Source organism: Hypanus sabinus, chromosome 6 (assembly GCF_030144855.1).
Source record: "Hypanus sabinus isolate sHypSab1 chromosome 6, sHypSab1.hap1, whole genome shotgun sequence".
Taxonomy (NCBI): domain Eukaryota; kingdom Metazoa; phylum Chordata; class Chondrichthyes; order Myliobatiformes; family Dasyatidae; genus Hypanus; species Hypanus sabinus.
Window position 1 is genome coordinate 163,261,689 of NC_082711.1, and position 22,612 is coordinate 163,284,300.

A 22,612-nucleotide genomic window follows, 5' to 3' on the forward strand; every position below is an offset into this window, starting at 1 on the left:
GGGGGGTGGCAAGGTGGCCTTGGTGTTAGTGTGATGCTTTGCAGGTGTGAGATCAGGAATCAACTCCTGCAGCTGTTTCCAAGTAGTTTGTATGTTCACCCCATGACTGTGTGAGTTTCACTCGGACGCTTCTATTCCCTCCTGCACTCTGTGACTGCCCAAGTCTTCTCCGGATGCTCCAGTTTCCTCCCACACTCCAAAGACAAGTGTGTGAGCATGCTGTTGTGGTCCCAGAAGCTTGGTAGCACTCGTGAGCTGCCCTTAGCTCAACTCGGACTGCGTTGGTCATTGACGCACGCAACACATTTAACCGTCTGTTTCAATGTAGCTGTGATAAATAAGGCTAACATAACTGCTACTTGTAGACAAAGTTCCATTATTCATATTAGTTGACCAAATAAATAGTGGATCTTAATAAAGACCTCGCCCTTGTGGGTGACGGAGTGGTGCGCCAGTAGATCTGCTGCCTCACAGAGCAAGAGATCTAGATTCAATCCTAACCTCAGGTGCTGTCTGTGGAGACGTTCTCCCTGTGTTAGCATAAGTTTTCTCAAAATGTACCTTGGTTTCCCCCCACACTCCAAACACATGGGTAGATTAATTAATCACTGTAAATTGTTCCCTGTATGTAGATAAATGATAGAATCTGGGGGAGTTGATGACAATCTAAGGAGAATAATATTATATTATTATCATATTAATATCATGCTGAAGGGTCTCGGCTCGAAACAGCGACTGTACTCTTTTCCAATATGATATCAGTGTAAGATTAATGTAAATGGATGGTTGAAAATGGGCTGAAAAGCCTGAATCTGCACTGTATCTTTTCATGACTATAATACTTTAAGTTTTGAGGATAAACTTAGGATGTCTCAGTACAATTAGCAGAACATTTTCTCACGTACCCAGCTATATTTTTATTGTATTAATCCAAAAGAGCAGCACAGGAACATAGCATAATGCTGTTACAACACCAGTGACTTGGGTTCAATTCTGCTGCCCCCCGTAAGGAGTTTATACGTTCTCTCGGTAGCTGCGCGTATTTCCTCCCACATTCTAAAGATGTACAGCTTAGTAAGTTAGTTGGTCACATGGATGCAATTGGTCAGCATAGGTTCATTGAGCAAAAAGGGCCTGTTATTGTGCTGTATTTCTAAATAAAAATGAATAAATAAAAGAGCACTTGAGGCACATTATTGCAAAATGTTGAACAATATTCTGCTAGTGCTTATAGGTGGTGGGAAGGCAATATGTCTTTATCATTGAGGTGATAGGTGCTCCTCCCCTTTGCTGGGCTGCAGGTCATCCTTGGGCAGGGTGTAGCACTTGCTTAGCTCCCCCCCCACACCCCCACCCCAATGAGGGTCACACAAAGCCACGGGAGCAGGTGATGGGTGGTCGTATGAGCAGCCGGTACATATCACAAGTCCTGGTTGTGTGACCACTGACGCCAGGCAGACCGTCTCTGACGAGTATTGGCAACGTCCGGACTCACCCGCCTTGTGAAGACACTGTGCAGAAGAAGGCAACAGCAAACCACTTTCACAAAATTTGTCATGAACAATCATGAGACGATGATTTGCCTACGTCATATGGCACGGATGATGACTAGTGCTTAGTCAGGTTTGGGTGGGACTTCAGAAAATTAAGGCCCAGCACACGCAGGATTTATTTTCAGGTTATTATTTTGATGCTGATATGTTGGCGTAATTATGGAGAAACATGCAATATATACAATTTATTGGACAGTATTAAAATAAAGTGAAATATATTAAGTTGAGATGAAAGGTTATAGAGTCATAGAATCATACAATATGAAAACAGGTCCTTTGCTCTGTGAACTCCTTGTTACCATCAAACATGCACTGACACTAATTGGAAACAGACACTAACCCCATTTTATTTTCCCATATTCGCATCAACTCCTCCAGATTGTTGAACTCAACTATAAATTCGAGGCAATTTACAGTGGCCAATTAATCTATCATCCTGCATGTCCTTCATGAAAACCCACACTTACAGGGAGAACATTCGAACTCCACACAGACAGCATAGTCACAATGGAAGCTAGGTGGCTGGAACTGTGTTAGAAGGTGCCGTCGAGGGCCAAATGATGGTGGACTGCCATAGCATTCCTCCAGTGCATTTCTGTCAAATGGTACAGACATTAGGTTGATTACCTTTAACCAATGTCGACCAAAACGTAACAGTAATGTTCAATGACATGAGTATGAATGTGCCAGACAAAGTGAAATCACACCCAACCCATAAAGTATTTCATGCTTTAAGGGAAATTCTGCTCTTACTCTTACAAGGTCATACAAATAACTCATCACATTATAATACTTCTCTTGTCAAATACTGTTAAAGTATAATATCAATAATGTATTCAAATAACAAAACTTGTGCAAGCACAGCTCTAATAATTTCATGTGATTTGATACTGGTGTTACGACATAAGAAAACAACTGTAATTTTTTCTAAAACAAAAAAGAATCTTGCCAGATCATTTGTGCGCCTGGGGCAATCAGAACAGTAGAGCATGAAGGTAGAATAAATTCTAATATCTCATACACATGAATAGTGCTTAAGAGAGGGGATGACAAAGTTTAACAAAGAATATTGTCTAGAGAAGTTCATTTGTTTCTGATACGTGCTGAAAAAGCATCTGCCTGCTACCCAGATATGGGTTCTGTAGCTGTTACACTTTATTCTGTATTGTTACTATTTTACCTTACAATACTTTAATGCGCTGTGTAATGATTTAATCTGTATGAACAATATGCAAGACAAGCTTCTCACTGTGTCTCAGTATATGTGACAATAATAAACTAATTCCAACTCCAATTCCAAAATTGGATGCGTGAGGAATGTTTGATGGCTCTGGGCCTGTACTCACTGGAATTTAGAAGAACAAGGGGGGTGGGGGGAAGGATCTCACTGAAACCTACTGAATATTGAAAGGCCTAGATCAAGCATGGGCAAACTACGGCCCGCGGGCCATATGCGTCCCGTTAAGCTTTTTAATCCGGCCCGCAGAACTTGATGAAATTATATTGATAAACCTTGTTAACGTTTTTTCCCCGCAATTCTGGCGTTTTCCCAATAGATGACGCACTCTATATACATTGACCTTTGTTGAGGTGCAGCGTATTACTCCACATTTGCGCTTTACTTTGTGACCTTGTGGCGACCCATTTCCTGGCACATCCGAACCGGCTCACAATTAGCCAGCGTTCCGGCTAAGAGAGATAGCCTGCGGGGATTTGTGAGCACAGAGCTCCGCATACCACTCACTGCTCTGTCATTGTGCGGGGACAATTGAATAAGAAGGAGCAGGACAAGTAGACCTGCATCTCCTACCGTTTTTGAAATAAAGACAGTCAGGAGGAGAGTGATAATGATAATATCTTGAAGGATAACAGAATTTTCAGTGCTTTAGAATAATAACTGTTACTATTAAAAAAAAGCTGTATTTTATTCATTTAATTTTCAGTGTTTTAAAAGACATTTCAATAAATAGCTAAATACCATGGGACTTCAAAGACAGATATTTTGTTGTAATGCATTTGTTCATTTTCAATTGAAATTAAAGCACATGTTTTCTACATATCCCATGATATTTTATTTTCTCTTATGAGGTGTATTACCAAAACACTCTGTCCATCTGCTCCTGGTCCGGCCCCCCTGTCAAACTTTAGAACCCTTTGTGGCCCTCAAGTCAAAAAGTTTGCCCACCCCTGGCCTAGATAGAGTTGATGTGAAGAGGATCTTTTCATAGTGGGAGGGTTTAGGATCAGAGAGCACAGCCTCAGATTACAAGGACGTCCCTTTAGAACAGAGATGAGGAGGAATTTCTTTACAGAGTGTAGAAAATCTGTGGAATTCATTGCCACAGAAGGCTGTGGAGGGCAAGTCATTGGGTATATTTAATATGGTGATTGATGAGTTCCTGATTTGTAAGGGTTGGCAAAAATTAAGGGGAGAAGGCAGGTGAATGGGGTTGAGAAGGAAAATGAATCACCCATCGTTGAGCAGAATTGATGGCCTGTTTCCATGCTGTAAACTCTATGAACTTCACATCCCTCAATTCCTGTAATATGTAAAAATCTATTGATTTGTGGCGTGAATAAACTCAGCAACTGAGCCTTCACAGTGCGCTTGGATAACAAGAACCAAACTGGAGAAATTTCTTCTCATCTTAGTTCTGAAAGATCAACAGATCATTGTAGACAGTGACCCCAAGTTTTACAAACCCCACCCAATGGAAATTTCCCTTGCACACACTCCCTTTAATGCCCTGTAAGCATTGTGGATATTTTATAGAGATTCTCCTAAAATCAAGTTCTGACTGGTGTGTTTAATATTCTCAATAAGACGAACCCACTATCCCAGGAATCTATGGTCAACCTTCATTCACTAAGATATTCTTCCTTCAATAGGGAGACGAGCCCGGAACACAATTTTCCAGACATGGTCTCACCAAGGCTTTATCTATTTGAAGCAAAATGTCCCTGTACTTTTCATTTATTTGCTTAGAGGAGTCCCTGCTGTTCTACTCAAAATCTTTCTCCAATCAGGTCCAGCATACTCTTTTCCTCGCTAATTACTTGCTAAACTGAACATTAGTTTTTACTGATTCTTGTACATCAATCAGTCTCCCATCACTTAAAAAACCTTATCCTTTATCAAGCAATTAAATGACTTCAGACTTTTTCCCACACCATACTCCCTTTCTCTGTCTCTGCCCACTCACTTACCCTGTCTATGTCCCTGAAGCCTCTCTGCACCTTCCACACAGCCACCTAGCTTTGTATCATCAGCAAGTTTGATATATTGCTCTTGATTTCCTTACGCATGTTCCTCCAGCACCCCACCGTTCACTGTCTTCCAAACCAAAAATAACTCCTGCTATTATTACTTCCCATTTTAGATCATTACCATCTACTGCTGACATGTTTTCACAATATAGAAAACAGGCAGTATGATATCCATTTTACTGAATCACGGTATAGCCTTCAAAAGGCGATGGGTAGGTCCTTTAAATCTAAATGAAATCCCTTTTTCAGGAACACTAAGAAAAGCAGATATCATGCTCTCTGCCACCTGTAAAGACTTATTATATTGCTAACAATTGAATAATCATTTTGTTTTTTGTTCAATGTCTGCATGTTGGCAATCCAAGTGTGTTCTTATAACCATATAACAATTACAGCACGGAAACAGGCCATCTCGGACCTTCTAGTCCGTGCTGAATGCTTACTCTCACCTCGTCCCACCGACCTGCACTCAGCCCATAACCCTTCATTCATTTCCTGTCTATATACTTATCCAATTTTACTTTAAATGACAATATCAATGTAGTTCTTCATGTAGTTCAGTTGGGGAACTGGGATTCTCTTCATTTCAACTAGGGAAGTTGCACCTGAAAGTTCTGTTTGCTGATTTGTGAATCTCATTAAAATCGAAATGAAACTGACATTTAGATAAACAACACCAAAGGATTCCCAATTCACATACAGCAACAGTCACCACAGTGTCTGAACCTAGTTTGGTGAGAGCACCTGGATGAACACAATAGCTTGGTGTTAAATTAAAACATAAGACTATAAGACATAGGAGCAGAATTAAGCCATTAGGCCCATTGAGCCTGCTCCACAATTCAATAATGGCTGATCCTTTTTTCCCCTCCTCAGTTCCACTCCCTGGCCTTCCCCCCATAACCTTCGATACCATGTCCAATCAAGAACCTATCAAGCTCTGCCTTAAATACACCCAACGACCTGGCCTCCACAGCTGCACGTGGCAACAAATTCCACAAATTCTCCATCAGGCTAAAGAAATTTCTTCACATCTCTGTTTTAAAGAGAAGCAAAATGGTAATAATCATTAGAGAGGGCGTACAGGAGTGAGATATGCCGACTAGTGGAGTGGTGCTGCAGCAACAACCCGGCACTTAACATCAGTAAGATGAAAGAGCTGATTGTAGACTTCAGGAAGGGTAAGATGAAGGAGCACATAACAATCCTCATAGAGGGATCAGAAGTGGAGAGAGTGAGCAGCTTCAAGTTCCTGGGAGTCAAGATCTTTGAGGATCTAACCTGGTCCCAACATATAGATGTAGTTATAAAGAAAGCAAGACAGTGGCTATATTTTATTAGGAATTTGAAGAGATTTGGTATGTCAACAAATACACTCAAAAACTTCTATAGTTGTACCATGGAGAGCATTCTGACAGACTGAATCACTGTCTGGTACGGAGGGGCTACTGCACAGAACCGAAAGAAGCGGCAGAGGGTTGTAAATCCAGTCAGTTCCATCTTGGGTACTACCCTACAAAGTACCCAGGACATCTTCAGGGAGCGGTGTCTCAGAAAGGCAGCATCCATTATTAAGGACCTCCAGTACCCAGGGTATGCCCTTTTCTCACTGTTACCATCAAGTCGGAGGTACAGAAGCCTGAAGGCACACACTCAGCGATTCAGGAACAGTTTCTTCCCCTCTGCCATCCGATTCCTAAATGGACACCGAACCCATGGACAGGACTTCACTTTTTTTAAATATACAATTTTTCTGATTATTGCATGTTTTTAATCTATTCAATATACGTAAACTGCAATTGATTTAATTATTATTATTTTATTTATTATTTTTCTTCTCTTGTACCTTATGTATTGCATTGAACAGCTGCTGCTAAGATAACAAATTCACGTCACATGCTGGTGATAATAAACCTGATTCTGATTCTGGATTGTTATCGGAGAAATTGGCACTGGATTAACAAGATCAGACAATGAAATGTGTGGTGCGGGAGAAGCAGATTTGCATTTGTGTGACATTGGCACCAGCATAGGGAAAGGATGGAGCTGTTCCCATGAGACAGGTTCCATCTGAATGATTTTGGTACTCAAATCCTGCCAAATCCCACACCTGGAGCTGGGGTAGTGCTTTAAACTAAATAGCAGGGGGGATAAATTTAACAGGTTGGAGAAGCATGTGTAGTGTAAAAGGGAAGGAAAGTGCAGGAGAGGTTTCTGAGATCTCCAGAATAAAGAATAAGACAGAAAGTTTACAAAGGGATAAGAACTTAACTTCAAGTAACATGGAGACAAGGAAGGGTGTTGAATACAGGACTGAAGGTCCCAGATTTGAATGTGTGAAGTATACGAAATAAGATAGATGAGCTTATAGCACAGCTGGAAATTGACGAATAATGATGATGTCGGCATCACAGAGTCAGTCAGATTCGAAAGAAGATGACAGCTGGGGGCTAAACATTCACGGATTTACATCCTATTGGACAGACAGGCAGATGGGCAGAGTAGGTGGAAGACTCTGATGTTAAAAAAAATGAAATCATATCCTTAGATACGTTTAGCTTTTTCCCTCTGCCACCAGATGTCTGAATGGACATTAAACCCATGAACACTTGCTCACTACAGTTTTCCCTTTTTCAATTACTTATTTAATTTAACTTCTTAAATGTATACTCTAATTTACATTTTTCATTACTATGTGTTGCAATCTAACTGCTGCTGCATAACAACAAATTTTATGATATATGCTGGTAATATTGAACCTGATATTGATTTTGAGAAAGTAGCTTTGGGGCGGCACAGTAGAGTAGTGATTAGCACAACACTTTTCAGCTGTAGCGACCTGGGTTCAATTCCCGCAGCTGCCTGTAAAGAGTTGGTACGTTCTCCTTGTGACCATGTGGGTTTCCTCTGGGTGCTTTGGTTTCCTCCCACAGTCCAAAGACATACTGGTTGGTAGGTTAATTGGTCATTGTAAGTTGTCCCGTGATTAGACTAGGGTTAAATTGGGGGTTACTGGACAGCGTGACCTGTTCCATGCTGTATGCCAATAAAAATTTTAAAAATAAGTGACATAGGATCAAAAGATAGAGAATTCTTATGGGTAGGGTTAAGAAACCGCAAAGGTAAAAAGACCCTGATGGAAGATAGATACAGGCCTCCAAACAGTAGCCAGGATGCAGGGTACAAATTACGATGGGAGATAGAAAAGATTTGTAAAAGAGGCAATGTTATGATGGTCGTGGGGAATTTCAGATTGGTAGTGGATCACAAGAGAAGGAATTTAAAGAATGGCTATGAGATGTTTTTTTTAAAGCAGCTTATGGACAAGCTGGCCAAAGTTGACTGGAAGGCAAAGCTGACTAGCAGGGATGACAGTAGAGCAGCAATGACTGGAGTTTCTGGGAGCAATTTGGAAGATGCAGGATGAGTTCGTCCCAATGCAGAAGAGACATTTTACAGGGAGGTTGAGGCAACTGTGGCTCACAAGGAAAGGCAAAGACAATATAAAAGCAAAAGAGAGGGCATACAATATAGAAAAAATGAACAGGAGTGAGATGTGAGACCGGTTATGTATGAGATATGTATGGAGAAGTGGTTCACGGGAATTAGTAGTGTGTGGAGTGTGAATTTCAGTGATGTCAAGTCCAGCTTGGAGTGAATAAAGCAGAAAATAAGGAGATTTATAATTAGTTGAATTTACAATTGTAAATTAATGTTAGCAGTTAGCCAATGGAATAATTTTTCATATGTAAATAGCATGGAGTTATTAATGGAATAGGTGTATATAGGTGATGGGTCCGGTGGTTTTGAGGATGCAGGCAGTCTGCAGAAGGAATTGGACAGATTGAGTAAATAGGCGAAGAGATGGTCGATAAAATGCAGTGGAGGGAATTGTATGGTTATGCACTTTGGTAGAAGGAATAAAGATGTACATTATCTTCTAAATGGGGAATGAGTTCAGAAATCAGAGTTGCAAAAGGACTTGCAAAAGTGAACTTTCAGGTTTAGCTGGTAGTTCGGAAGGCAAATACAATGCTGCCATTCACTTCAAGAGGACTGGAATAATTAGTAGTGAGAAGAGGGCATGTCCCAGATGTCCACACCCATCCCTGTCCATTCCAGCCACAAGGGGCTGATACTCTGAGCTGAAGCATCTTGGACTTCACCAGCCAAGGGCAGTTGTTGACACCACTAAAGGGTACAGTGGAGTCTCATACTCCATTACTCAGCAAGCCCAAAGAACTCAGTAGGATTTTAGATCCTGATGCAAGATCTTCATATGAAATGCCGACAGTCCATTTCCACATCCCATACACACCGAAGCTGCTCAACCCATCGAGTTGTCCAGCAGTTAGTGTTTTTCTTCAGGTTCCAGCAATCTTGTGTCCTTTATTCTAGATTCTGTACTTTTGAACCAGGTAGACAGGCACTTCCCCCTTTGAAAATATTGTGGAATCTCAACAAAATTGGGCTCTGCTGCTAGGCAGTCCATGTTGTGCCACTTTATTAGGTACACCCATACATCTGTTCGTGAATACAAATATCTAATCAGCCAATCAGGTGATGGCAACTGAATGCATTAAAGCATGCAGACATGGTCAAGAGGTTCAGTTGTTGTTCAGACCAAACATCAGAATGGGGAAGAAATGTGATCTAAGTGACTTTGACCATGGAATGATTGTTGGTGCCAGATGGGATAGTTTAAGTATCTCAGACTTTTGTTTATCAGACATGAGATTTTCATGTACAACAGTCCTTAGAGTTTAAGAGAATGGTGCAATAAACAAAGTGGGTCACAGTTCCGTGGGTGAAAAAGCCTTTTTAATGAGAGAGGTCAGAGGAGAATGGCCAGACTGGCTCAAGCTGACAGGAAGGTGACAGTAACTGAAATAACTGCACATTACAACAGGAGAACATCTCTGAATACACAACACTTCAAACCTTGAAGCAAATAGGCTACAGCAGCAGAAGAACACGGACACTCAACGGCCATTTTAATTAGGCACAGGAGGCACTTGATAAAATGGCCACTGAGTGTAGCTTTGAAACTCCGAATTTCATGGTAGGCTTGAGACTCCTGTGTTTCACAGCACATATAAAAATGTCCTGGACACAATGCCATTTAAGGAACAAAATGGGTGCAGTTCACAAGCCAATGGCAGGATGGACAGTAGTTTTTGAATGGTCTATAGATCATGGTCTCTGGGCACTTGCTTTTGGTTGGTGGGCGGCGGGAGGTGCTTTTGTTTCCTGCTGGAACAAGCGGGGGGAGGGGAGAAGAGAGGGTTGATACTTTGCTGCTGTGCATGGGAAGAGATGGGGGCTTTGGGGTTCTAACATTTTTAATGTTTTTCATTCTTTGTGGTTTTCTCCTCTGGTTCAAGGATGTCTGGGAAAGAACAAGGATTTCAGGTTGGATGCTGTATACATTCTCTGACATTAAATTGGACCAAACTGAACCTATTTCTGAGGGTGCTTGGATGCAGACAGGAGAATCAATAGACGTTCATAAGAAATGTTGACGTGGGTACCTGGACACTTTGCTTAAAAGATCTTGGAAGTTAGAAGACATTTTGTCATCTTTTAGGCTGTCTTAACTGGAAATGTCTCCAGATATAACTAAGCTAAGCAACAAATTTTTCATTATAATATTTTTCCCTTTTTAGATATGTCTGGTTATTAATTTCTCTAGCATCTCAAGGGGATAGCTTTAACAGACTCTCTTCATATAAGTAGTTCCACCCCCATCTTCGATGAGCATTGGTATGTTATATCTGGACACTTTTCATTAGGATCCTGCTAGTAAAGCCTCCACCTCACAACTTCGTTGACCTAGAGTGCTGTCTGTGTTCACCACCGCATGCTGTGGTTTCCTCCCATATCCCAGAGACGTGCATCTTGGAAGGTTAATTGGCCTCTATAAATAGCCCCTAATTTGCAAGTGAGTGATGGGGTTTGAGGGAAATTGATGGGAAGGGGGGAGGGGAATTAGTGGGGGAATGGGACTGCTCAGGGAGCCAGCGTAGACTCGATGGGCCAAAATGGTCTCCTCACCTGTCATATGGAAGGGTGAAATGAATGTAAGTATAGAGTAGTAATTTCACCGGAAGAAGAAACCAGATATGCAGACTTCAGTAGTGAGAGGACAGAGTATTCTCCCTCGAGTTGTCCTTTCCCTTTCTCAGTCAAGGCATCAACTGAAAATATGAACAATAGTGACAGAAAAAGTCTAGAAATTTGCTATACTTTCATCTAAAAGATTAGCTTTATTTGTCACACGTAGATTGAAACTTTCAGTGAAATGCGTCACTTTGTGTTAAATTAAATCAGCAAGAACTGTGCTAGGGGCACAGCGTCACCACGCTTCCAGTGCCAACACAGCATGGCTATAACTCACTAGCCCTAACCCTAACCAGAGTGTGGGAGGAAACCGGAACAAATGGAGGAAACACATGGAGCCAAGGGGAGAATGTACAAACTCCTTACAGACAGCAGCGGGAATTGAACCCCCAATCTGTGATCTCAGCCACCGTAAAGTGATTGTGCTAATCGCCATGCTGTCGGGCTGCCCTTTACAAATGTAACATTATAGTCATGGTACACAGGCAGGGTTCGGCTCTTGATAATGGTTCTTCACCCGAAGAGGTCGCAATTTGGAAATGTGGCCACTTGGCAGAGTATCGAAGTGCAAACGTGGACCAACCAAGCGCAAAGTGTAGTGTGGTTAAACCGGGGGTTTGACTCAACCATTCAGATTTCTCTGAAAGATGCCATGGTATTGCTGTGATCCAGGTTTCCAGGCAGCAGAAGAGGCCTGCAGCCTCGTAGCTTCTGGCAAATTCCTCCCGTTGGTCTCCCTAACACTTGTTCATATGCACAGCCTGTCCATAAATCAGGCATTCATAATTTGGGAGATCCCGTACAAAGCTTCACTGACATATTTGCTGCATGAATGTAATGGACAAAAGAGGAAAATCTCATCTATAAAAAAGGGAAAATTTTATCTACAAATAAAGGGAAATTTTTATCTACAAAAAAAACAGGGAAATTTAATCTACAGAAAAAATGGAAATTTAATCGAGGGTGTATTGACATTAATGCCTTCCACATATAAAATTCAAAGTCAACTATACCGATTTCTTTATTAATGCAGAGGGAGTAAGGTGTCTGGTACTGCAACATACACAGTCCTGTGAGTACTGTTCATTTATTTGTAAAGTAAACATACACATATCTCCAGTCAAAAATTCTTTCATAAGCTTCAACTTATAGATGAGAATTTGCTGCACAAACACTGCTTAAGTTTAATCTCAAACAGGCAGTCCTTTTTTTTCATTGGTTCCCTGTTACCCACCAATGAGACATCAGAACTCCTCCTTGTATCCAAGCAGATAGGAAATTGTAAAGAGAACATTCCCAGCAACCAATTTTCAAACTCCTCACTGTACTGCAGAACAAAATTGATCTCTATTAAGTAACAGACAGATTTTGCATTCACCTTTTCCCCTTGTTGGAATTAACGTGCCACATGACATTTCAAATAAAATCAGGAGAATCTTTTTTTTCAGCTGAATGCTCCATCTTTTTAAAAGCAAATTTTTAAAATAATCAACATTGATAAGGGATGCCAGATTTATGTAAAAATTGGCCAAGCAGTTAATCAAAAAGAAAAATAAGCAACTGCAGATGCTGGAATCTGGAGCGATAAAGTAAACTGCTGAAGAATTCAATAGCTTGAGCAGCATCTGTGGAGGCAAAGATTGTCGATGTTTTGGATTCCTGCTACGGCATCTTGACACAAAACACTGACCATTCATTTGCTTCTGCAGATGTTGCTTGACCTGCTGAGTTTATTATTTGTCTCAGGTAACCAAGATATATTTTACATAAGCACAAGGGAATCTGCAGATGCTGGAAATTCAAGCAACACACACAAAATGCTGGTGGAACGCAGCAGGCCAGGCAGCATCTATAGGAAGAAGTACAGTTGACGTTTTGGGCTGAGACCCTTCGTCAGGACTAACTGAAAGAAGAGGTAGTCAACATAAAAATGCAAACACCAGAAAGTCTGCAGATGCTGAATATTCAAGCAACACACACAAAATGCCAGTGGAACGCAGCAGGCCAGGCAGCATCTAAAGGAAAATATAAAAACACAAACACGAGGAAATCTGCAGACATATCTCTTCTTTCAGAAGGAATCTGCTAGGAGAGGAGAAAGGGAAGGAAGAGGGGCACCAGGCGGAGGTGATAGCTAGGTGACGAGAGTGGACCATGGGAGAAAGGGAAGGAAGAGGGGCACCAGGCGGAGGTGCTAGCTAGGTGAGGAGAAGAGAAGAGCTGGAAAGGGGTGGCCAGAGTAGGGAACAGAAGAAGAGGAAAGTGGGAGGGGGAAAATTATCAGAGGATGGCAAAATCGATGTTCATGCCATCAGCTTGGAGGCTATCCAGACAGGACATGAGTATTGCTCCTCCAACCTGAGAGTGGCCTCATTGTGGCAGTAGAGGAGGCCATTCTGTCAGAATGGGAATGGTGATTGGAGTTAAAATGGCTGACCACCGGGGAATCCTGCTTCTTGTGGATGGAGAAGGAGATATCGGATTCTGGAATTTTACATTAATGTACTGATGTACATTAATGTCCTACTAACAACAACAAACACAAAGAGCAAATAACATCAGCTTGGCATGTAGAGAATGAACCAAGTAATTAACCTAAGATCTGTAGAGGTTAAGAACTTGTGGAAATACAAGAACTGCATAACTAGATGTTTTGTTTTAACTGGCACTACAGGAAAGATATTTGAGATATATACTGTTCTACTAGTTAAAGTACATTTTTTCCATCCACTACAGTAATACCAGAGGAGATTTTGTAATGGATCTATAGAAAATGCTCTTCAAAGGCAGAAAATTGCTCAGTCAGTTGATTTCTTTTAAAAGGAAGAATGAGCATTTGAATAAACTCTGGGCTGATTATTATGGAGAAGTGCAATGCAAACATTCAGTGGAGCATTATGAGACACATGAAAGACAAATTAAGTCACTAAAATATGTAAAAAATTTATAGGCAGTGCTGTACTGAGAGAGCTCTGCAATAACCTAGGTGACAAATTCACCTGAGGTGTTTAACTGAGGCTTGCTGTTTGGTTGGTTATAAATGATTCCATTAAAGTATTGTTTGAACAGGGAATTCTCCTAGTGTTCTGCACTCCTCATCATTGAAAGCCCTGCCTTCAAGCATCTTGTGGTAAGTTCTTCAATTCTTCCCCCTTGAGCCTTTTGCTTCTATGCCTGCCTTTCTCTTTTTTAAAAAAGACACTCCTTTAAACCTATTTCTCTAACCACACTTCCAGGTAATCCTAAAGTATCAGCTTTGGCCCAATGCCAGTTGTTATTAGCCCTGCAAATCACATTGGGACACTTTCCTACATTAATGAGTGCTAGTTACATGAGAGTCCTTGTTTTGTTTAATGATAAGGCATTAAAGAAAGAAGTGCCATAAGGTATAAAGAGGGAAATGCCATTTCTTTCCTACACTGTGCAGTGATGCAAAGCAGTTTCACCTTAATGCAAACTATATTGGGAAATTTAAATTAACTGCAATTGGTAAGAAAAAAGCACTTGCTGAAATCCAGGCAATCAAACTGATTCATTGGGAAGTCCTTAACATTTATTGTTTGAAAAGGAAATTTCCAGTGAAAAGAATCAGTCACTCCAGGATGTTCCTGTTCAAGGTTAATCAGTATTTGGATACCAATGACTAGTTGAAATGGCAATGCATTATGTAGTTCTTCCTATCCAGCATATGCAGCTTTCAACATTACTTGAATCTTCTGATTCCAAAATCTATTCTGCTGATCGAATTATTAGATTATTCGATTGCCTAAATTATTAGATTGCCTAAAGATGTCAGAGATGTAGAAATTGTACAGATAACAGACAGGGCAGACCCTACCACAGGAACAACTCATGATCATTTAGAAAGAGTGGGTTAAATAATTCTTCTCTCACTTCACAAAGAAAACAAGATAGAAAACTCTAGAACAGCACCAATCTCCCCATCACAAGATCTCTACGAACGCATTTCGAAGCAGCATGCCAGCATTTTGAGAAATAGCAGGCAGTATCTGTGTAATGAGCACAATCCTCTATCGAGATGCCCCATCACTGCCCCTCACAACAGAGCTCCCACAATTCTACCTCCCACTGAGAGAGTGGAGAGTCCGCAATACCCGCACAAAATGTTGGAGGAATTCAGCAAGTCAGGCTTCTAAAGAAACAACTAAAGAGTCAGCATTTCGGGCCGAGACCCTTCTTCAGGACTACCTTACCAAATCATATGTTTCTTTTTTGGTACTCACTTCACAATCAATTTCAACTGATTCTCTCTAAGCCATATACAAAACGTCCATCGACCACAAGCTGATTTCTGGTGTAACAGCAAGATCGGCAATAATCTCAGAGTTTGTAGATCTTACCCAGCTGGTTGCAAGCCAAAGGTCACACTTTCTGGGAGATGCTAAGACTGCCAGCAAGGAGCTCTTTCCCACAGCTATTGATTTGACCCACCTCCAGCAGTTTTACAGACAGCTGCCTCAGATACCTGCTCCTTGACATCAATAAAGTGAGGTGGCTCACGCACGGACTGAAAGGAGCTCAAAAGCTGCTGGATGGTAATCCAGAAACAGCTGTTCACTATTTACAGTAATTAGTCATAAATTAGAGTCACAATGAATAACCATCTGAGTAAAGTTTATTTCCTCTAAGATCTTTTCGGGTGATCTTTTTTACATTTACTGTACATATGACTCACTGGATCATTCAGTCTTTCAGCATATTTACGTGTATATGAATAGTCTGAACCCTGAACTGTCATAAAAGCATTAGTTTTTAAATCATCACATTTCCGAGATAAGCCTACAGGCAATTCATAGGATATGTTAAGAGCATTTTTCGGGGGTTAGCACATCAACGTTCCCTTTAATTTGTAAAGACCAGTGTGCTCAAAAATCTTGAGCTGTGCAGTTTTTTGCTCAGTGATGACACCATGTGCGCACTGAATTTTTAAGTGGAAGTAAAGCTGAAGCTATACCTGCTGAATTGTCTCGGTTCGAAACGTCGACAGTCCTCTTTTCCGTAGATGCTGCCTGACCTACTGAGTTCCTCCAGCGTTTTGTGTGTGTTGCTGTTCTATAGATAATAAGCCTTTCCACTTTAAATGAATTTGCAGTTCTTTTGTGCTTCACACCCTTTGCTTAATATAGAAACATAGAAAACCTGCAGCACAATACAGGCCCTTCAGCCCACAAAGTTGTGCGGAACATGTCCCTGCCTTAGAAATCACTAGACTTCCCCATTGCCCTCTATTTTTCTGAGCTCCGTGTACCTATCCAAAAGTCTTTTAAAAGACCCTATCGTATCTGCCTCCACCACTGCTGCCAGCAGCCCATTCCACGCACTCACCACTCTCTGAGTAAAAAACTTACCCCTGACATCATCTCTGTACCTACTCCCCAGCACCTTAAACCTGTGTCCTCTTGTGGCGACCATTCCAGCCCTGGGAAAAAGCCTCTGTTTATCCACACGATCAACGCCTCTCATCATTTTATACACCTCTGTCAGATCACCTCTCATCCTCCATCGCTCCAAGGAGAAAAGGCTGAGTTCATTCAACGTATTCTCGTAAGACATGTTCCCCAATCCAGGCAACATCCTTGTAAATCTCCTCTGCATCCTTTCCTTCCTGTAGTGAGGCAACCAGAACGGAGCACAGTACTCCAAGTGGGGTCTGACCAGGGTCCTATATAGGTGCAACATTACCTCTCGGCTCCTAAATTCAGTTCCATGATTAATGAAGGCCAATACACCACATGCCTTCTTAACCACAGTGTCAACCTGCACAGCTTGATGCTTCTTAGTGAATCAATAATTAGGTCACTCGACCCTTCTTGGCTGTGCCGAACCATTTTTCTGCCTAGTCCCACTGACCTGCACCTACACCATATCCCTCCATACCCTTCTCATCCATGTATCTGTCCAAGTTTTTCTTAAATGTTAAAAGTGAGCTTGCATTTACCACTTCATCTGGCAGCTTGTTCCACACTCCCACCACTCTCTGTGTGAAGAAGCCCCCCCCCCCCACCAATGTTCCCTTTAAACTTTTCTCCCTTCACCCTTAACCCATGTCTCCTAGCCTCAGTGGAAAAAGCCTGCTTGCATTCACTCTATCTATACCCATCATAATTTTATATACCTCTATCAAATCTCCCCTCATTCTCCTACGCTCCAGGAAATAAAGTCCTAAAATCTGTAGACAAATCATCGCAAACACTATGTTGTCAAAATCATCTGCATCAGAAACCAGAAAAGGAAATGTGGTGTGTACAATAGTGAAATATACTTAACAATGAGGTGGAGGGTGATAACCTTTTGTGTGCAGTTTAAATTCCTTTGTGCACTAGTAGCAAAAGATATGTGTATGCACACACTCACACACCTTACAGGGAACATTGTTGCACATACAGCAAATAACTTCAGCCACTAGTCTTCAGTTTCGAATATGAATTGAGGATTAAATCTAAAATGCAGGTTTGAACATTGGGTTCCTAAAACTGTGAATCACAGCTAATTGGAAGACACCACAGTTAATTGGAAGACTGGTCAATGCTGATTAAATTCATTATTTGGGTGTCTATTGTGTGGGCTTGAAGACAGAGGTGCGAGGTGGCGTGTAGTTCAAAGGAAGCATTGTAAAAATGGAATTGTCCTTTGATCTGTAGCTTGAATTATCCTTTGATCTTTAACACATAAGATATCACATAGTGTTGGGTCAGAGACTTTCTTCCTCTAAGTCTCCATCTGATGCCTGCTGATCTCATTTTGTTGAAGAAGGAGGCTGCTTCACATCCACCAGTACTTCTCTCCAGTGACTTTGTTCATGCAACAACAGATTTAACACCTCATCTCTCTCCCTTCAATCCATCTACCCTGTATTTCAATTGCTCTGTTGAAATTAATGCAAATACATGAATGCTGTTTTCCAATCAATTTGCTTTCCAGCTGATCTTGAGCTTAATTATTCTGTTGAAGAAAAAAATATTAAAATATCATATCAGTTATAATAATTTAATTCTTGCTGTACCATTGAGGGACCAAAGGGTGTTAATGTTTGGTCACAGTTTGCAGAGGACAAACCAGAGCATGATGTTTTGATAGTTAGATCATAATTTATTCATTAATTGACTTTCCAGGGAATGCAACATCTGTGTGAGGCATCTTCAGGTTGATTAAGCCACTTGTTTTTCCGAATCAGTTCTGTACCCTCACAAAGCACCGTTAGGACATTCATTATAACCAACCCTGCAGCAAATCAAGTAGCTTGTCTGTGGTGTGAGAATCAAAAGCCACCTTGTGACCACTCACAACTAGATCAAGGTTATGCAGATGCTGCTGCTCTCTCTGCTTTGGGTAATTTGTATGCTGCCAGTAGATGTGGCTCTGGGCATCTTATTGCAGCTGTTGTCAATATTTGATCCTCCAATGGATAGCCTTGGAACATATGAATAAACCAAAACCCCAAATATTTTGATTAAGAAATCTGTTGTAGCAAAAGGGTTTTATTTTTTGCATTATTATTTACCCACCAATGAAACAGGAGTAACGACACATTTCTGCTAAAGTGTAAACAAGCAGAATCTTTGCCAGCAGAAGCATTTACTCTATCACAAGGCATGATGGGAAAATATTATTTTCCTTATATAACTGTCACCTAGTTAGAAACAAAAAAATTACTGAGGCATCTACTTCAGTAACCCATTGCTACCTATTGCCCCAGGATGGCACTAATTAACTTCTCACAGAGGAGGAAGTAGTATGTTACCCTCACAAAAAATATTTTGAAAAGCCACCTAGAACTACAAACTGATCAACAGCAAGCAACTTTTTACTCCTTACACGAGAAAAACTGCAGATGCTGGAAATCCAAGCAACATGCACAAAATGCTGAAGTTTTTACTTCCTTGGCAATAAGTGAAAATTGGGTTAACTACTTTGAAAGACAATCTAATTCTTATTTTCCTACAGAGAGAAGAACTTTAATGAGGTCTATGTTAGCATAGCTTGTTTAATATTGCGATAATCTATTTGAGTTTGGTTTACCAAGAGATTATGGAACCTCAGGTCGAAGAAAACATCTGCCTGCAGTAATTCAGAAACTCTACCCACATACTGCAAAATTCATTAGACTGCAACCATGTAACAAATTCAGAGGGGACAGATTCAAAACTCATCTGACTACCAGAAAGATTCAAAGTCCTCCTGGTGACCATGTACAGTAATAGGCTCAGAACCCTTAATCATAAACAAGAAACATCAACTGTTAACACAAAGTGCACTGCAGATGCTGTGGTCAAATCAACACGTACAAACAAGCTGGAAGAACTCAGCAGGTTGGGCAGCATCCGTTGAAACGAGCAGTCAACGTTTTGGGCTGACTGTTTACTCTTTTCCATAGATGCATCCCAGCCTGCTGAGTTCCTCCAGCACATTGTGTATGTTACCCTTAATCATAATACTGCTATTAGTTGTAGAGAAAGGCAAGATAACCAAATACCCCTTCACCCGGACATAGCCCTCCAGACCTCTCCCATTCATGTACTTATCCACACTTATCTCATATATTTAAATCAAACCTGCCTCCACCACTTCATCTGGCAGCTTGTCCCACACCCACACAACGATCTGAGTGAAGAAGTTCTGCTTAAACATTTCACCCCTCACCTTTAACCTATGACCTCGAGTTCTAACCTCACCTGACCTCAGTGAAAAAGTCTGCTTCCATTTACCCTATCAATATTTACCCTCATAATTTTGTACACCTCTATCAAATTTCCCCTCATTCCCCTACTCTCCAGGGAATAAAGTCCTTGCCTATTCAAACTTTCCCTGTAACTCAGGTCCTCAAGTCCTGGCAACATCCTTATAAATTTTCTCAGTATTTTTTCAATCTTATTTACATTTTGCCTGTATGTCAATGACCAAAACTGCACACAATACTCCAAATTTGATCTCAACAATGTCTTATACAACTTCAACATACCATTCCAACTCCTGGGCTCAGTACATTGATTTATGAAGACCAATGTGCCAAAAGCTCTTGTTATGACCCTATGTACTTGTGACAACTATCTGATAAATCTGTAACTTTTACTGATGGAATTAGTGTCGGGCCTACATATGCAGACTCCTCCCAGTCTCCATCCAGCTCACAGGATTCATCTGCCATCCGTTTCTAACATTACCAGCGGCCCACTTAAACCCAGCTCTCACTACAGTCCTTGTTGGCCCATTGAACCAGCTAGCCTCAGTCAGTTGTTCATTACCTTCAGTTGCTTTGTTGTCTTGTTGTTAATATCTGTCCTGTCTTGTTTAGTGTCTCTTTGTGGTTTACTATTAATGCTACCATTCAATGCTAAGTCGTCTCCACTGTTCTGCATTCGGGTCAAGCCTCCTCTGCATTTCCAGTCAATTAGAAAACATTCAAATCTGTGGTTAATTATGTCCCTTTGCACTTTATTTATCTTGGCACCTAAAGTCTTATTGATGCATCAAATGCATTCGGTTTTGCACTGAGAAAATCCAGAATGCAATAACCTTTTCCGGAAGAAGATGGCATCAATGAACAACTCTACCAATGGTGACATCCTCAAGGTAACTTGTGAAGCAACTCCTTTCACTTCTATTACGTCTTCTTTTTATTTCAGGTGTGGTTCTGCTACAGTTGGAGCCTGTTATCTACATTCTGGCCATGTGTTTTTGAGCTACATCTACCAGGAACTTTTTTATTTGACCTCACATGTGCATTTGATTCCATAAACTGAGAGGCATTTCTGAGGTTTCTCCTCAGATCTGCCCACAGAAATTCATCGCCATCTCAATGGAATGCAAGCAATGATTTTAGCCAATCAGAATCGGGTTTTATATCACTGGCATGTGTTGTGAAGTTTGATGTCTTTACAGCAACAGTACAATGCAGAAAAAGAATACATATATAAATGGTTAAATTAAAATTTTAAAAGTAGTGAGAGAGGGCTCATGGGTTCAATGTCCATTCAGTAATCAGATGACAGAGGAAAAGAAACTTTTCCTGCGTCACTGAGTATGTGCCTTCAGGCTCCTGTACCTCCTTCCTGATGGTAGCAATAAGAACAGGGCATGTACTGGGTGGTGGAGGTCCAAAATAATGGATGCCACCTTTTTGAGGCATCTCTCCTTGAAGATGTCGTGGATACTTAGCATTGATCCCAGCTCTCAATGCAGTTCAGTACAAAGCACCGCATTTCTCAATAGGAGATGCAGGAGGCTGCAAGATGCTGGAATCTGGAGCAACATATAATCTACTGGAGGAACTCAACAGGTCGAACAACATCTGCAGAGGGGCAAAGAAGTTACCCACATATCAGGTGGAAGCCCCGCATTAGGATTTTGATCACTTTTCTCAGGCGCATCTCAAAGTTGCATGTTTAGACCACAGGACCAGAAGAGGCTGCAGAGGTTCGTAGGTTCACCCAGCTCCATCCCGGGCACAACCCTCCCCAACATCGAGGGAATGTTTGTGAGGTGGTTCCTCAAGAAGGTAGCATCCATTTTTATGGGCCCTCACTGTCCAAGGTATGCCCTCTTCTCATTGCTACCATCAGGAAGGAGGTACAGGAGGAGCCTGAGGACCTATAATCAGTAACTCAGAACAGCTACTTCTTGAAGAAATGAACATTTCCAAATTATTTATCTATTTATAGCAATTTTATTGCCTTTGCACTGTACTCTGCTACATGTCATGTAAGTCATTGATAATAAACCTGATTCTGAATCTTTTTTTGACACAAAGTTGCATCTCACCGCCAACATGTGTCCCAGTGGATAGGCACTAATTGGCAGGATAAAGGGGAACCTGTTGAAACCCACGTTTCCTCCATTCCAGAACCAAGCTCAGTCCAACTTTAGTCAATGAGCTGCAGTTAACAGAGAATACATGTGTTTGTGCATATTTGGAGGCTGAGGTCTAAGCCAACATTGGCTCATTCACCGAAGCCTATGAGAGAAAGGGCTTTATACACACACAGCAGAACTCTTCTGATGGGGCCCGGCTCTCTGGCTCTACAACACCACCTCCTGACAATAAGATTCCATGATCAGACTCTAGAACAGGCATGGGCAAACTACGGCCCGCGGGCCATATGCGGCCCGTTAAGCTTTTTAATCCGGCCCGCAGAACTTGATGAAATTATATTAATAAACATTGTTAACGTTTTTTCCCCGCAATTCTGGCGTTTTCCCAATAGATGACGCACTCTATATGCATTGACCTTTGTTGAGGTGCAGCGTATTACTCCACATTTGCGCTTTACTCTTTGTTCGGCTCGACCTATTTGTGTGAACAGGCGTTCAGCGTCATGAACATCAACAAAGCCAGCCACAGATCCAAGTTAACTGACCAACACCTCAGATCCATCCTGAGAATCGCCACAACAAAACTAAATCCAGACTTTGATGCGCTGGCTAAAAAGGGAGACCAACAACACTGTTCCCACTGAAATTAAAAATAAATTTCTTCGTTGTGTTATGTAAAAAATGCATTTGAAAATATTTTTTTCAATAAGCCTTACATGTTACATGTCATTTCTGTTAAGTGATGGACATGAGTAGTGCGCAGGTGCACGTACGTTCTCGAAATAAAAAAATGCGCTCCAGATCAGATATCGCGCTCTGCATACTGGCGCGCTGTCATTGTT